The 14351-nt window shown below is 41.0% G+C and overlaps 1 pseudogene; it reads right to left on the bottom strand.

Moving 5' to 3' along the window:
• On the bottom strand, window positions 1–13772 carry LOC115915797 (annotated as a pseudogene).
• Window positions 13773–14351: the final 579 nt, after the last annotated feature.

Here is a 14351-nt window from a genome sequence, read left to right as displayed (position 1 = left end):
TTATATCTTCTTTACCACAATATCACTCATTGGTCCAGTTTCACCTTCCCCCCATGTGGGAATTGTAAGAGTGATATTTTCTACACCATTCTGGTAAAATTCCTCCAGCTCCAGCTGCAATCCCAGCAAGGAATGGTCCATTTTGTTCATCATCAGTATGGGCTTGATGTGTTCTGCAACAGCCTGTCACAGAACTGTCTCTGTCTGTACACAAACCCCTTAATAAGATATGCCCACTATTAAAAATGGTATTATATATGGTCAAGACTTCTAATCTGCTTGGTAAGAGTGGTGAGTGGGAAAGGCAAACTGGTACCAAAACCATAATTTTCAGTTGTCTGTACTTTTCTAATGGAAGGAGAATAGAGACAGGCACCTCCACTCTCCAGGATTGTGCTGAAAGATCAACTTTATTTCCTGCATTTCTACATTATTTCCTTCATTTTTACACACATGTATTTACTCTACATTCAACCCACAGGTTGGGTATGAAGTGCTACGATCTCCTAAGATAGAGGAAAGGCCGTGGGCTAAAAATGCATGTCAGAATTCATATTCAAAGTTAAACTGTTAGAGGAACAAGCTTCCCCCATCACTTGTGATTTACTTTTTCCCTTAAGAAGATAAAAGCAAAATACACAGAGTTCTTTCCAGCTGAAGAGCATGTTTACCTGGAACAGTCAGTCACAACAGGGGCACCATCAGCGACAGGAGGGTTGCTGTGAATTCAGAGAAGAAATTGACATTTCCTGGGAAGCCAATTAAGCTAATAAGAAAACTCAAACCATCCCTGAGCTGTCTGATGAAGGCCAAGGTGCTATCTGAGAGTTTACAATTCCCAGAAATTGCCCTGTAAGAGAAGAAAATAAAAATTAATAATGCTTCATATTCTGCTGATCTTATAGGTTGCATTGGTTGGGCAATTACTGTGCCAACAGTGTTATGGTGCCAGTATTTCTTAATATACTTCAATATTTCAATTCCTAAAGTTATTAGGATCTGAAATTCTGCTTTTTTGTAATTAATTGTTATTCTTATTCAAAACCAACACGCTAACCTAATAGTCACAGCATGACATATCTGTGAGACACCTGTAGAGCAATGCTCCAATTCACTTTAAAGTTTATTCACCTTAAAACTTTGCAGTTGCAGACCTCAGATACAGAGGAAATAACAAGGCATAGCCCTCCAGAGTAAGAAATCCATGAAAAATGAAGGATTCTACTAAGAAACTCTCCAAAAGCATCTTCCCCCATACTGAGGAGCAGGTGGGAATGGTCAGTGGGTGCCACATAAAAGCTGAGCCCCAAAACTGCTGAGATTTCACTCTGAGGACTGTGAGCTTCTGTTCTGTAGTGCAGAGCTTGAGGCACATGTCAAGTTAAAAAAGATCTGGCAAGAGGCAAGGCTTTCAGCAGAGCCCTGTTCTGTCTTCAGGTTTTAAAGAAAAAGACAGGAAGGGAAGATACAATCAGAATTTACGTAGATTCAATTATGACACATCTTTCTTGCTCTTTTTCTGTGTCTGTGAATCAGATTCCTCAAGCTCTGGCTGAAGAAATCATGCTCTACACACCAAGGAGCCTGACAAGGTTGATTTGTTCTGTTCTACTGTGAAAGTCACCCTGAGGAAGGAGGAAAAAAAGAATGAAAAATCAGCTATTGCTTGCTTTCAAAGTATACAAATTATATGAAGTTTTATAGTTTTACTGTCATTAAATTCACAACCTAAAGAGGAAATGAGGTTGCTCATGATTTTAAGCTTAGTATTACAAATATCCATTCACATTTTTGGCTTGTTTGTGTGAGTACAAAGAGCGGAGGCATAACTTAAAATACATCCCTGGTTTTGTACACACAAAATGTCAACCACCACAGAAAACGAAGAACCCACTTGCAGAGACAGAACAGCTCATCCCTTCCAAATGTTCCAGGAGGGTTTGGTGCACACAGCTGAGAGCTGCAGCTCTCTCCAGAGCTCCATCCTTCTCCTCTCCTCTCCTCCCACCTCTGCTCCCCGCCGTGCCAAGCCCTGCTCCCGCTCCAGCTCCCCATCTCCCAGGATCTGAGCCCTCCCAGGTGAGCCCCTCTTCCCAGCCTCCAGCACACACAAAATGGTCTCCTCCTTTTGGGGACAAAACACCAGATCTAGAAACTAGTGGTCCAGCTCAGCCAAATACCTCTTAAAAAACATTAATGAGCCAAGTGCAGAATTTTTAGAGCCCCTTTCACAAATTGTACCGCTGAAAGAAATGGTTCTTATTTCCATAACTCTTCTATCTCCTCCTAAGTGTATCTCCCCTCTTTCAGCTTGTAAAAAAAAGAAAGGAAAGAAGAAATCTTGACCCCCAGAAGTGCTGGCATTTCTCTGCTAAGCACATGAGACACCTAAGCAAAGGCAGGTGAGATGCTTCTAATCTTGGCCTGTCTCAGTCTGTCACAAGCACCTTTAATTGGTTATTCCTGCAAATCCTCTTAATGCAGGAAGTGCTTCACAGGGACAGGGAAAAGGACAGAAGTGGGAGGGAAAAATTATAGGGAATAGCAAACAAGTGAAGAAAAATGCGCCATAAGAAACACCTAAATGGGTTCCTTGTCTGAGCTGGAGTCACAAATGACTGAAAAATCAAATTAAACACGCGTTTCTATTGCTACACCTACAAAAGTTTCCAACACAGCTGGAGTGCTAATGAGCACATCTTCCTCCGAGGATAAGATATTAATTTAAAATATCAACCAGCCCAGCTGAAAATATAATTAAATGTAAGAGACAAAACAGGATTATTTTGTGCATAGACAGATACACTGCAGAAATAAATTACTGCATGTTCTCTTACTAACTTTGGATCTTTAGTTCATTTTTTTTAATTGTATGTTTTCTCAGAAATTGTTTCTCATTAAAATCTTCAAGTTCTGTTTGGAAATGAGAAATATCTAAGCAGCAGCTTGGCCTCTTCACCCAAAAATGTGTTATTTCCCCACAGTCCTTTTCATTTATAGTTTCTTTCCTACTTAAAAGTCTGTAGGAAACAACCAGCCAACCCCTCCCTCTTTTGCCACCAAGAGAAACTTAGTATAAACAAGACAATTTTTACTGTATGTTTACAGTTTTTTCAGTGATCCACCTCATATGAAGGTACAGAATTTCTGAATTTGACTCTTTGGGTTATTTTTCAGCTTAATAAACAAACAATTGTATTCCTTTGCCATAAAGTTCTACAGTGTCCTGGCACCCAAAGTCTCACAGCAACACTTACATACTTCTTCTGAACTTTGAACTATTTATTTCTTCTCTTTCTTTTCCATTTACAGATGGCACCACTACTTTTCTTTTCTACTTTTATAGTTTTCCCTGTTTTTTAAGTTGTGCTGTGCTAAAATAATATAAAATCCAGACTCTTAGCTAGAATTATGTATAGTTCCATAAGTATGCTATGTACATTTGTTTCATAATGCAAATAAATACCTAAGTGTTGAAAAACGCTCTCTACCTGCTCTTTGTTCTTCCTAATTTTACACTTTCATGATGGTACAACTGAAATTTGTGCCAAATAAATATTTAGCTAGCAAAGATAATTGCATTTTTTCCATTTGCTTTAAGTTTCCACCATATTATTTGCACAGGCCACACTGTGGTTTTCTTTTGGGATAAGGAACAGAGATGGCCATAGCTGTTTATTTTTATTTCATATTTTAAGCCTTCTATAAATGTCTGTTTGCACTAATTCTAAATGTAAACATCACAAGCACATTACTTCAACAGGGCTGGTTGTTACCCCGTGGCATGAACTTCAGGATTATGTATCAATAAATGCTGTCCACTTCCAAACGTTTTATTTACCACTTCATTTACAAAATTCCAGAACAGGCCTGGGCATGTGCTGCTCTGTAAGAGAGAAAAGCACGAGCAGCACAGTTTTTTTTGGTCTTAAATACAATTGAAAACACGTATTCAGATTAGAAATTAACAGCGACTTTATGTTATTCTAATTGAAGAGCTGTTACAGAATTTCTGTTCTGCTGTGTCAGTCAGCAACCAGATCAAAGGTATCTTGCCATGAAGTGCTTGCTGCAGAGGGGTTAAGATCCTTAACCAGCAAACAAGAAATTATTGAGGTGAAAGCAGTATCTATAGAATGGAGAAATATCACCACTTTATTAAAAACAGAACTTCATTTTTTTTCCAAAACTCCCAAGTTTCATGGCCAGAATGGGCAGAAAATTACCTTCCTTCCTTTTAACTTCTGACATTTTTTGGTAGCTCACACTGCAGTGCTGCCAGTAATGCCTCCAAACTAGACTTCTTCTGCAAGGCATCTCTTCCTCTTAAAGGTGATGAAATTCTTATTGGATTGAACAATTACATGCTTCACCTCAGAAATAAATATCCTGAAAGCCAAAGAAATATGAGAGCACTTACAAAAGCGGACATGGGTAACTAGAATGTCCATTTCAATAAAAAGTAACATTAATACAAGGAAAGACTACAAGAATTTGAGAAAAAAAATTAAGAAGGGAAAGAATTTTAATAGCATTAATTCTCAAGAAATGCAAAGGTGCGCAAGCATCTGTTTTTCACTGGTTCACTAGAATAAAAAAAAGCTCAGAATGAGCGAGACACATTATGAAAACTGCAGTGATTTAAAAGAATGATAGAATCAGAGAATCCCAGAATGGTTTGGGTTGAAAGGGACCTTAAAGCTCATCCAGTCTCACTCCCTGCCATTGTTATGAATATGAACGAGGCCAAACTTTCTCCGGAGAAGGAGGTTCTCATTTATTAAAATAGCTACAAGGAACGGAGTACCCAGGATAAGCCCAGGCACCCACACAGCGAGCCAAAAACAAAACAGTGAGCTAACCCCAAGCGCACTGAGATCTTCCCAATAAAAAACAAACATCCAAAAAGAAGAACCCCAAGACAACCACATTTCCCCTATTTATAGCCCCCTTTGAGTCCAGGATAGGTCCATTTTGGATCCGCATGCTGATTGGTCCATTTCCAGGCTTCTCACTGGTCTTTAACGCCGTTCATTCTGGACCAATCGTTTCTGCAGGGCTTCGAATGATTGGTCAGGTCTTCCATCCAATCCCTCTTTGACCTCACCTTGCCGCGCCAGACCACTGTTCCACCAAACCCTGGACCCTTCTCCTAGCACATTCTAATAAACCCTCCCCCCTCTTTAACATAATACAATTAATATAACATAATTAATACAATATAATTGAACTATACCCTAATTTAACTTAACTTTTACCTATAACACCATGGGCAGGGACACCTTCCACTATTCCAGGTTTCTCCAAGCCCCATCCAACCTGGCCTTGGACACTTCCAGGAATCCAGGGGCAGACACAGCTGCTCTGTTCAGCATGGACTGACAGCGGGAAAGAGCTTTCCTTTGCTTTTTTTTAGTTAGTTTTTAGCTAGCTGAGGCAGCGAAGTTCCCTGGACTGTGTTTTTTTCTTTTTCTTGGAACTTTCTCAAACCTGCTCTGGACTGAAAGCCCAGGAGAACACCAGGAGATCACACCTGTGGCCCACTGGAGCCTGGGACACAGCACTTTGCAGCGCAGGAGGGACTGATAAGAGACTGAGCAAGCTGAGCTACACCTCATAAAAAGAACTTTCTAAATATGCCATCTCTTCAGAACAGCAAGAGGCTTTATTGTTTAATATTAATCTTTTATGCTTGTAAATACTTTGCTTACTAAATAAACAGTTTTTTTCATTTTTCTCCAAGGAAATATTTTACCAAACGAGTTGGATGATGGGCTGCTCACATCTGCTTTCTAGAGAGACCGCTTTGGAAGTTTCTTCCAAAATTCACCCTAAAGCGGGACAAGAGCCTTTCCCTGATATCCACCCTCACCCTACCCTGACACAACTCCATGCTGTGGTGTTCACTGCTCTGCTCCAAGAGCCCCCTCTTGTAGCAGGTTTTCCCTCTGAGGATGTTTCGTTTTGATTCCTGGCTTGGAGCAGGTAGTCAGTGCCATAACCCCCCATTAGTTAGCTTTAAAAACGAGTTAAATGACTGATCAGTTCCGTGTTGGAATGCAGGGATGACACCAAGTCCCATTAAAAATAACTCACTGTCATAGAAGGCACTAAAGTAATAAAAGCATTTCATTTTTCTAATACAGACTTTCATCCAAAAACGCCTTTTAGAAATATTAGGTAATTAAATTGTCAAGCGCAGAGTGAGTGTGTGAATGGCTTCACTGAAAAGCTCCAACTTCAGGAACCAAGCTAAGGGAACATTTATACAGGAATACTTCCTAAGAACTGAAGGTCAGGCAAGATGAATATCAAGCACATTATTATATACGAAGGGCTGTGGATGGGCTAAATGGTTATATCAGCCCTACAGAATGAAAGGTCCTTTTTAATAGGACCTGTCAGCCTTGGGCATGGTAAAATGCTGCTGTAGCTTTCCACAGAGCTGCCAAAGGAGAACTTGCAGGATCTGGCTCAGCTGAATGAAACTTAATACGATTACATAAGTTTAAGATGACAAAATACCGAGAGTACACATTCAGAGAGCATCAGAATGTGGGAATGTGGAAATTCTGGCCTGCAGCGTCAGAATTTTTTTTTTTAATTAAACAGCAATTTCAGTGGTCATAAATACTCAGTCTGGAGTTCAAAATTACGTGTTGCCTCAAGGGCATTGTTCATTTTATTAAAAAGCAGGTATTAGGTGCACCGTGCTCCTCAAAGCAGTGCCATAACAGAGGAAAAGCTGGATCTGAGAGCTCCAAACTTTGTTTGGCCAGACAATTAACTTCACGTTGAGCAGGCTGTAAACCCAGCATGTTTGATGCCTTGTCAGCACCTGTACTCAAGACAAAATAATCTAAATAACCAAAGTCCTTTACTTGCCAGGAAAGAGAAGGGCTCCTTTGTTCATCTCCCTCCCCTGGACAAGAGGAAATGTTCACAAGTCACTTCTCTGCCAAGCTTATCCTGCCCAAAGGCGCATTTTTCTTTCAGCTTATCTTTGAGGGGTTATGAAGCAGACATTAAATAGCTTCCTTTAAACAAGCAGGTTGTGTCACAGCAGAGGGAAAGTGCTGTTGTTTTGTTCTGAAGAGATGAGCAGCACTTGTAAGGGCCCTGCTTGTGCAGTCTGAACTTCAGCTCTGTGCACAGTTCTTTGTCAGCATGAACAGTTCCTTCTGAAGACTTGATGTCTGGTAACAAAACCAGCTTTTCCTTGGGTCTGTGTGCATTTAAGTACACAATTTTTGGACCATTTTGCTGAGCTGGTGCTCACACACAGTCCTGTACATATAACTGAAATTTATTTTCCTCTGCCTTTTCTTCCTTTCCAATTTACGCCAATCTGTGCAGGAAAACAAAGCTTAGAGAAGTGTTGAAAAATTTCCAAGCTAACAGCTTCCTGGAAGAAAACACCCAGTGTACACTGGCATGCCATTTTCATGGGCATTTTATTCTTTGTACGACCTCAATTCCATTTAAAAATGACAGCTCTTCCACAAATTGTCTTTCAGTTTGTTACTTACCTACAAAAACCTTCTTACAGGTTCTAACCGTCCCTCTTCCCACATTTGGTTGGGTTTTTTTTTTTTGGTTTTTTTTTGCTAGAAGCATGGTCTTTTGTGTTTCTGGAGCAATTACTGTCCTTATTCTCTCCTCCACAGCATCGCCTTCAGCCCTGGATGAGGAGAGTGCTGTACTGAACCCCCTCCTGGCTGTATCTTCAATCAATATAATCATGTAAATTGTTCCTGCAGAATGAAAGAGCTGTGTGCAATTCAGCACACATTTTAAAGGCAGAAGGGAAATTGAAGAGACATTATTTTTGTGCTTGCCTTCTGCCAGACTTGATTTCTTTAATATGCTGGGGTCTGCTTAGGAGGAGAGTCTAAAATGATTCTGTGTAAGTGATCAATTGTTCTGTGTTTAGAGCACTGTAAATAAGAGCAGGACAGCAATTCTGGAGGATTGAAAAATGCTGAAAAGAGAGGTTTGTCAAAGGGTAGCTGAGGCTTCACGAGGAGAAGTAGGTTCAAACTGCACCCAGTATTTTATCACATTGTACAGAGGGTACAAAGACCCAGAGCCCTTATTGAGTAACATTTATTGGAACAGTTAAAAAGTTGCTTGTTACCACATGTGCGGCAGGAGATGCCATGATGGGATGGGGGGAACCATTTCCTGTGTCCAGTGTTTCTCAGAGTTTTAATACGTTTTCACTTACCCTGTTTTGCCCTGGATCCACCCTTTCTCATGCATGTATTCAGATTTTTCCCATGCATTTCATTTTGGTCTAGGTTCTACTTTCTATTCAATTCAGATAGATGGGTTTGCCTTGTTTTATAGTGCATGGAGTACTTGGTTTTCCACACCTTGTCTATTCAGATAAATTTTGGTAACATTCAGTGGCTTAGAGGATGGGTGTTTCTGAAGTTTACTGGTACATGGGCTTGTGTGGACAGGCAGGACCCTCCCTGGCTATCACCTAGAGTAGCCAAGCAGAAGACAACTCAATCATCATTACTCTGTAGTTTCCACATCGGTGCTTCCTCAGATCTTGAGAATTCCAAGTACATCTGAAGAGCTCAAGCCTGCCTTCACCTGCACAGTTGACTTTGCCATGAAAAATTCAAATTTGAACCCTCCCTGGATAAAAATGCCACAGCCTTAGCTGAAAACATATTTTATTCTGTAAATCAAATGCATTGACTAAAATATGTTCTGATTTGCAGTATTTTTTCATTTGCATTATTTAAGCACTGCAGTTAACAGAGATCAATCTGCAGCCTGTTTATTTCATTTACCAATTGTGTTTCTCTGTACCTACAAATAACAACTCTGAGGGATCCTCTGAAGACAGACGATTTATCCACATTTCAGTATATTACCTGTTTGTATTTCTAGTAATGATGCATGAGAACTAAAAGACTCATAACTTTTTTACTAAGTCAATCTACAACAAAATATTTTACTGTTGTAAGATATCTGATGGGGGCAACAGCTTCTTTTCAGATGGTAATTCACATACTGTCAGGGAGCAATCCTGCAGGTTTCTCATCAAGGAAGTGCTGTCTCTCAAAATACTCAAATTATTTACCTCAAAAATATCCAAAATAGCATTGTAAATCTTCTGCTTTACAACACCTCCGTGAGAATAAAATGATGGATAAGTTCATGGGAACAAAAAGGTACCTGACCAACACAGTGTTAGAAAATCTGCATAACTGATGCCAGTAAAAGAACAGAGCAGTAAAAGTCTAAAATTTTTGATTTTCAGGAGTGGGAAAAGAAAAATGTATTAGTTGTAAATTGGAGTTGTTTGGCTTAATAATCTTTGAAAAGCAGATAATTTAAACCTCAAGCATTTGGGCTTTTCCCAGGGTAGCTCTGAAAGTTTCCCTAATCTGTTGCCATAGTCTTTTTTTTTTTTCCTTTTTGGAAATCTGTTGCCTCAAGCAGCATGTGTGTTTGAACCTTTGAACATATAACTTAATTTAATCTTGATAATCAGGGCAATATAGATTAAGTGTGACTTTAACTTTTCTTTCCCTAGTAGAGGCTTTTTCCTAACAGCTCGCTAGTCCTTTAAAGGTATTAATCAAAAAGCTGGTGAATTATTTTGCTGGGGTTTTTTTGATGAAACCTTTTTTTTTAAATTATGCATTGGCTACAGTCAAGCAATCTCCTTGGATTGTGCCTTCACTTCAGAATAACCTCTGTCCCCCTCACAAAATATGAGGCATTTGACAGGGATATCTTCCTTGGAGGCCTTACTTAGGGATGGAGAGAGACAGGCACTTCAGGAAGGCATTTCAGCTTCTTGCATGCCTGTGATGTGTTGTGACTGAATGACAAGAAGGACGTGCCACATGATATTATTTCCGCTCCTTCGCTGGATGCTGTGTGAGAACATCTGATATTAATTCTAACACATAAAAGCAGCACATATGATCTTCAAAATCTGCTGCGTTTATTCAGTTCTCCTTAAATCAGTGGGATTGCTCTTGTCATTTTAAGCAATTTGCCCCCAAATGACTGTTTTTGAAAAGCTGTAAGAAAAAGAGTGCTAAGCAAAGATAATTATGTGTAAATTTGAAATGGACTGTGTGATCATTTGTGCTAGTGAAACACACTTGCTTGTCTGCCTGTACCAAATGAATAAGTAGGTAACTCATCCAAGCTTATTTAGAGTTTAAGGCTGGCCTCATTAAAAGGCATCTCACTACATTTGGGAAATAAATGGAAGACATTACTGAAAATTTACATAATTTCTTTGCCAAAAGGTCCCTGCTTGTGAGTGAAATTAACAATGCTTCCTTATCTTAAAATAATTTATTATTATAATATATTTTACAATTATGTATGATTATTTTTAATTATAATGTTCAATATAGTGAAATGGATGTAGAAGTAGTTCTATGTTATCAAAGATTCAAAAGGGATACATTTTAGTGTTCATTCAATTCTGGTTTCAAAAGACAGTGAAAAAGAAGGGAAAGCACAAGGAATTAAGTGTTTTTCTGCTACAGGAAGGACGCAGGCAGATTTCCTACAGTGTATTCAATAAGGGCTACCGCTCAGCCTTTGGTATATTGGGAACATCTGCCAAATTGCACTGGGAAGGTCACACCTGTTTATTGGGAGCAGGATGTGTCCTCCAATGGATTGAAAGGAGCAGTGTGGGCCAAAATGGCCGGGCAGGGAGCCTGTCCTGAGCAAGGCCCATCAGGACTCAGCAGGCATCCAGGATGCTCCACCAGGAATGAGCAGTCACAGGGGAACCTTCGTGCACAGGGCTGGAAGTATCCAAGGAATTAATGAGACTTTTTTTTTCAGGAAATGAAGAGATTAAGAGTGAAAGCTCCCAGCCTGAGCTAGGCCCAGCAGCCATGTTCCCTCAGCTCACGGAAGGCATGAGGGGGCTGGAGCGTGTCCAGGGCAGGGAACGGAGCTGGGGAAGGGGCTGGAGCCCCAGGAGAGGCTGAGGGAGCTGGGAAGGGGCTGAGCCTGGAGCAAAGGAGGCTCAGGGGGGACCTTGTGGCTCTGCACAGCTCCTGACAGGAGGGGACAGCTGGGGGGGTCGGGCTGTGCTCCCAGGGAACAGGGACAGGAGGAGAGGGAACAGCCTCAGGCTGGGCCAGGGGAGGCTCAGGTTGGACAGCAGGAGGGATTCCTTCATGGAAAGTGTTGTTAAACATTGGAAGGGGCTGTCCAGGGAGGTGTTGGAGTCCCTATCCCTGGAGGTGTCCAAGGAAGGCCTGGACATGGCACTCAGTGCTCTGGGCTGGTAACAAGGTGGGGATCGGGCACAGCAGGCACTCCATGGTCTTGGAAGTCTTTGCCAACCTGAATGATTCTGTGACTCACTGTAAAACCACTGTGAACACTTTGAAATCTGTGATGGAGGAATAGTCACTTGGAAGCCCAGCTGGATCAGGTGCCTGGGGCAATCTCTGGTCACAGCCTGTTAAGGCAGATGTGCCCCTTTGAGGCAGAGAATGTCACAGGGCTAAGTTTGGGGTGGCCAGAGGAAGGGTAACCTCACTAAAGAGAGGTGGACCAACCTTCACAATTATATTAATCAAGGCTGGTGAAATAATTACAGAGTTTCACAATATTCCTCTCATACCCAGTGGAGGTATGGGGTGGTGAGACTTGTAATAATCAATTTTATGCAGGTTTTTCTTTTAGATATAGCCCTCTTCTAGCAGAAGTGATCAACATACCTCTTTCAGAGGTACTGTGAAAGGAGGTGAAAAGCATTACTGCTACAATAAAATCACTGTTAAAATATTTCTACTTACCCAAGTGATGAGAGGGTAGTTATAAGAGCTTTTTGTGTGGTTTCTTATTCTTACATCTTTTAACATAACTACTGCTTCCCTCGCCCAGCAGCAGTCATGAGTAAGTTCCTGTAATGTTGAATGTGCTCTGAGTAAAAAATGGCATTTTAAGACTGACTGTAATTATGGGTAAAAGCGACTCTTGCTGTGCTGAATGTTTGCTCCTGGTCAGTTCTTTACAAAGCAGTGTTTTTCATTTCATAGGCAGAAGGATGATTTTTGTAAGGTTACACTTCCAGGACAATTTTTAGCATCCCTGCCATAACTGTGAGGCACCAGGTTTCTGCAGAGCAGGCAATTTTGTCAGTGATGCATAACAAAAAGTAGTATCCAAGCCATGCCTTCAAATTTTCATTTGGTCATAATACCAGCAGGCCAATGGACCTGTTTTTGTAATTAGTGGGAAGAGATAGGAAGATTTTTTAATCTTTGGTCTGAGCATGTTTCATAATCAAATGTTCCTTTAAAGCTGGGAAATAACATTAACATTAGGAAAACAAAAAAAGAAAAAGGAACATTTTCTCTCCTAGGCACTGCCATATGTCTTTCCAGGTGGAAATACAACAGGGTGCAGTAAGGCAAGGATTGTGCAGGGCCCCTGTTGTTCTTGGCTGTTGGAAAGCATATGGTGCAATAGTGTTCCAGTTCTGACTGTGAATTTTCCTTCTCTTGTCTTCTCTGGCAAATATGATTGTTCTGATGTGTATTCAGCTTTTCTGTTTGTGGCTAGGTATAGCGTGCTCCTCTATCTTCAAACCTACCTGTAAGATCAGATCCCACTTTGGAGAAGCCCGAGAAGAAAAAGAGAAAAGGTATGAAAATTTTTCTCACTAGTTGTTTGAACCACTTTTACAATGTTGAAGAGTTTGCAGAGGCTTGGATTTCACCAGCCTTCATGGAGACTTTAGGATGCTGAAATTCTAGAAGGAACCTTTCCCCATCTTGAAAGAAAACAATGCTGGTCCTCAGGCAGTTTTTTGCCCTTGCAATGACACTGACCTGCAGCTGGCTTGGTCTTATTGTTTCCTTCCTACCCTTGGAGTTGATTGCTTGGGAAGTATTGCATTTTGGAATTTATTGTTTGTTGCTCAAGTTTCTCAGGACACTCTTCAGGCTATGATGCTGCTGCTGAAGTTTTAGCACTGCCTCAGTGCCTGTCATCCTGCTCCCCTCTGCTTGGCCAGGCATGCCAAGAACTGCGCAGCAAGCTTCTGCATCCCCAGGGCCTTAATTCCTGTGGGATGTGGTGAAACGCTTTGGACACGTGTGTAATCAGAGATTATGGCAAAAAGCAGAAGCAGTTGTATTTGTTTCAGTCTCCTACCTCAGTATCAGGTCAGCACACAGTACTGTTTCTGAGGAAGGCTGCTGCTCGTGGCTTCTGGGGAAAAAGGCATAAATCTTGGGCACAGGGCAGTTTTTAAATAAGAAACTCATGCAGGGAAGTTCATCTGGAATCATATGCAGTTTAATGACTGCCTCCTACTCTGAAGATGTAGGGGTGCTACATCTCTCCAAAAATTCTTATCTCTAGAACTCCTACTTCTATTTTAACTGTGGGTACTTCCATTGTGCAGTCCTTATTAAAAAGCCTATTAGGCTATTGCCCTCCATGATTTCTGTCTGCAGAAAATCTCTTGGAGCAAAAAGAACTTCTCACAAGGTTCCCTGCATGGACGGTATTTCTACACTAGGTTTCCACCCTGTGGAACCCAAACATTTAGAAGCCTCAAGATATGTTTGGCAGCCGGGCTGAAAGGAAATTGTGGATGCCTGTTTGGGCAAGGCTGTAACTGCCAGCTTTGCAGTGTGGTTGTAGAATGGCTGTGACAGCCCTAAAATACTGAATTGTTCACTATACTCCTAAAAACTAGCTGTGCCTCCATCTCACTTCTTCCTTTACTCCTCTTACCTTATCTCCTTCATGCCTGTTGTCCCCAGGGGATGAAAATGCACAGTAATGCAAACTGACTGAAACTCACAAAACAAGTAGAGACGCAAAGCAAATACTGCAGATTCTCTTATTGATTGTAATCCGAGTTGTACTTCCAGGCAGTGACTTGTGAGTGTCACCCCTTGTCAGTGGGGCACATGGAGCACCCATCAGATTGTTTATCTGCCCTGCTGCAGTTGTGCCTCTGTATGCTGGTTGAAGAATTTGGGTTTCATTATTATCATCATCATCATCATCATCATCATCGCTGTGTTCTTGACAGAAAAATTTCTTTTATTTCTTAAATGTTGAGCAGAGCAGAGCTGGCAGCGTCTATGACAATGCCATTTGTGGCATTAGTAGCAAAGTGGCAGCATCATCTTGCTTTCTCAGTGTGTTCTCTATTAGCACTCTCCATGTGCTGAGTGTTTGTTGTATTTTGTGTTTTAATGTTTTTTCTCTGGGGTCAGGGTGCTGCTCCACAACCAGAGTAAAAGAAGGCAGCAAGGTTTTCTGAAAGTGACAGTGGACCCTGCTGTGTTGATAACAATATCCTTTGGAAGCAGTGGGAC

The sequence above is a fragment of the Camarhynchus parvulus genome, chromosome Z (assembly GCF_901933205.1).
Source record: "Camarhynchus parvulus chromosome Z, STF_HiC, whole genome shotgun sequence".
Classification (NCBI taxonomy): domain Eukaryota; kingdom Metazoa; phylum Chordata; class Aves; order Passeriformes; family Thraupidae; genus Camarhynchus; species Camarhynchus parvulus.
The sequence above is the reverse complement of the archived record's forward strand: the minus strand, read 5'-3'. Positions and strand labels throughout refer to the sequence as shown.